The sequence below is a fragment of the Dendrobium catenatum genome, unplaced genomic scaffold (genome assembly GCF_001605985.2).
Source record: "Dendrobium catenatum unplaced genomic scaffold, ASM160598v2 fragScaff_scaffold_740, whole genome shotgun sequence".
Taxonomy (NCBI): domain Eukaryota; kingdom Viridiplantae; phylum Streptophyta; class Magnoliopsida; order Asparagales; family Orchidaceae; genus Dendrobium; species Dendrobium catenatum.
In genome coordinates, this window is record NW_021319202.1 from 418,126 (window position 1) to 422,082 (window position 3,957).

Consider the following 3,957-nt stretch of genomic DNA (forward strand, 5'->3'; position numbering starts at 1 on the left):
CTTCCAGAAAGAACGAGCAACAGTATAGTTGGAGAGAATTAAAATCTGCATCGAACAGTCTGAACACAACCCACAACCCCAAGAGAACCACAACATCAAGTTCCCGGCAGCACCTAGATACAAATAAAGGCAATAGAAGCAGGAAAACAAACACTAGGGAAAAAGGCAAGGAATCCACAACAAAACCTTCCATCAAACAAACCTAACATCTAAAACGACAGAGGAAGTTGGCTCAAACCAACCCGGAGATGAGCTTAAAGCTTGATAAACGTTAATCAAGCTCAACTTATGGGTTCACTTGAGTTCGCTTGGTTCAACTCAACTCGACTCCATTGTACATCCTATTCCTCAGATAATGGTTGGTAATGTTTGTAATTAAGGAGGTTTGAATAACATAGGTAATATATTAATGATTAAAAAGCACAAAGTGATATCAAACAAATATATAAAACTTTATTATATATATAACAATAAATCCTAATTAAATCTGAAATAATCTAATGCCGGTATTGAGCTCACACTAAACCAGATGAATAAATTTCATTTAAAACGTGTTCATTAAAACTTTAAAAAATATTAACTGTCATATGAATTTTGGTATGAATAGGTTCAAAATGGAAATATGAGAATTTATCTGGATTTTTTTTAAATTTCCTACATTTTACTTTTATCGCGCCGCTAAAAAGTAAATTAGAACGCATATAATCAAGCCTTATCTCATGCACCTATTTTTCTACGTTAGTCATAATCTTATTGAATTTGCTCAACACCAAGCTGTCACTTCTCCCCCTCTATGTTTTTTTTTTTTTTATTATCATAATGATGATGATGATGATGATTGTGAAGAGGAGGATGAAGATGATGACGATGATGACGATGATGAATGTGAATGTGATGGCTAACCTGATGAAGAATTCTAGTTCTACTTCAATTTGGTTTTTCTTAATTTCTTATTTTTTGAATAATTTAACTGCCTTATTCCCTTAGGAGTTGGAACTAACATACTCCTATGACCCTCATTAGATGTGATGGAATTTTAACGCCAAAACTTCAAAAGATTTATGTTAACAAATTTTAGTTTTTGCGATTAATATTGCCGCATTTATAATCGAAAAAAAAAAAACCGATTTTTCATAATTTATGGCTGTGTAAAGTTTGTAAAATGGGTATTGGGCAATCTCTAAGAACTTTAGAAGATTTTTTCAGTATTTTTCAGAGAGAGAGAGAGAGCATTTATGCATATTTCATACATAAATAATCAATTTGTAAAATATTTCTTAAGATAATTTTTATACTTTGAATTCTAACTCTTACAATTCTTTACAACCCTTAAAAATCATTTATGCTTACGTGTAAGAATATTTGAGATTATTTTTTAGAATTGAAGGATTAATATCATAATTAAATTGGTAGAATTGCAACAAATTTTTAAATTGCATAAATTTTTTAATAAATTTTTTGCGTCTCTCTTTTGTTGATTATTAACAAGTGGGTTTTATTTTCAAAGGCCATAGCTTTCATGATAGATTTTTCTTGTGATGTATATTGTCATAATCTTAATATGATATATCAATAATAATACTTAGGGGTGTCAATATTAGACACGACCCAAAAATTTCATGTTCGTGTTAATCCAAACCCGAATAGGGTCGGATTCGGGTTAAGATTTTCAACCCGTTTTAAAAATCGGGTCAGTTTTGAATTTGGATTGTCCCGGAAACCCAAGATTGACCTGGCCGGAATGACCCACACTGACAGGATCTGCTAGCGCTAACTGCACCTGACTAGATCGAGCTGCTCAGCCAGCTGCCCGCTAGAGTCCCGAAGACTCGCGTGGCGTCTCGAGGCCAGCTCGCATCCCGGACTTGCCAGTCGCGTAGGCCGTGGACCCATCTACCCGTTGTCCCTGCTTCCTGTCATCGGTCGTCAGACCGCTTCGGTCGACTTCCGCTGCTGCCGACTGCCAGCCCACCACTACTGCCGACCCACCGTTGTCCGCGTTGTCATGCCCGCGAATCAGGTTCGGGTCCGAAAAATTTATCCATTTCCAAAAATGGGTCGGGTTCAGGTTTACCCACATAGTGCCGGGTAAATTCCGGGTTCAACCCGAACCCGACCCGTGACCCGAAATTGACAACCCTAATAATACCTATTAACTTATATGGTAAGATTTGATAAGATATATTAAGCTTCATCAACGCTAACAAACTTACCCGCACTCTCTCCTCAAAAGTGTTCTCTAGCTACCTCTCACACCATCATCGACCTAGAGCTCTATGTTGATCATTATCTCAGGCCTTCATTATGGCTTCCTTCTTTGATGTTCCTCTCATGATGATGACACCTCTTCACATAGATGACCCTAGTTTCGCTTGAGCCCTCCTTCTATCATGATGGAAGTTTCTCATGATTTGGCCACCACCTTCTAAGGCTTCTCAATTATCTAGATTTTGTTAATGAATTGCCATTTATTCTCTATATGTGGATGATATTTATGATCATCATTCTTTTATTGATGTTGCTCTGGGCAGATGCAACATCTCTTCTACATCTCCATTCATAGTTTCCTAAACCAGCTAGTTAGTCTATTACAAAGTTTAACCTCTGTTATGGTATTTAGTTCAAGGTAATCAATCCTAATTACCTCTAAAAATATTATGAAAATTTTTATTGTTCTTGTTCAATATTTTTTTTTCCAAAAAGATAATATATTGAATAAATAAGAAGAAGGTTACACAGTCAATGGAGAGCAAAGAAAATGAGAAATACAATAAATAGAGGACTCAGTAAATAGCCGAGGCTCCAGTACCCCGAAACCTCGAACGGACCGTCCAGTAAGGTGAGAAATCGACCCGCCAATCAACTCGAGGAGATTCACCAAAGGTTGCCACTACAAGGTGACGAGAATACGAGCCTCAGCCACATCATAGTCCCACTCCATCGCCATGCTAAACCGAAAGAAACCATAGAAAAACAATAGGGAAAAAGATATCAATCAAAGAAAACAGATCATCTTCTTCTCCGACCCCTCCCACGTAAGCGTCCACGAGTAGCAACAGAGAAAACAGGTCTATCCCGCACCATCTTAAATTCATTACTAGGATCAGATCCCCCAAAAAAATCAGGAGAAGCACCACAATCCGAAAATTCAGACTCAGACGAAACATTGAGCCAATCCACATGGTTTCTAACATCAAAACCAGACTTAACACCCAGCTGATTAACCAAATTAATCGTATCGATCACGTTAACAGAAACATTAATGAAATTTTCAGAACCAACCGAAAGCCCATTCAAAGGTTTTATCCGGCGACAAACCTTATTACAATTACCATTAACTACAGGAGATTCCGACGCCGGCAAACCCACATCAGCCAAATCCGCCTCACCCAAAATAGTGGACGGACCACTCACTTGCTCAAGACCAGATATAACAGTAGGCCATTCCTTCACCACATTATTCTCAGTAGGATTAGTTAATGAAACCGGAGAAGCCCCATTCACATTAACAATCCCAGTCTCAGTAACCCCCTCAGGAATAACATCAACTTCAGAAATAAAAGAGGGCGGCACACCCAAAACAACAATAGTATCATCATCTACATTATTAGCAACAGTAAATCCATCCAAACCCCCCAGAACCAAAGGGGCATCTTTAAATGCCAAATCCAATTCACAGAGAGGGGTGGAATCGGAAGAAATAGGGTTTACAGCAGACACAGGAGGATTAGGAACAGGGTCAGCTAGCGAGGGAGACAAATTGACAGCAGGACACGACTGAGGGAAAAGCTTACTACATTCCGATTTTTTATGCCCCACCGACTTACAGTGCATACAAAAATTTGGCATACCTTCAAACAACACTTTTTGAACATAACCAAATCTCTCCGGGCCAAGCCAAACGGAATTAGGATACGATTTCGAGATGTCGAGCTCAACAAGAATGCGTGCGATAGA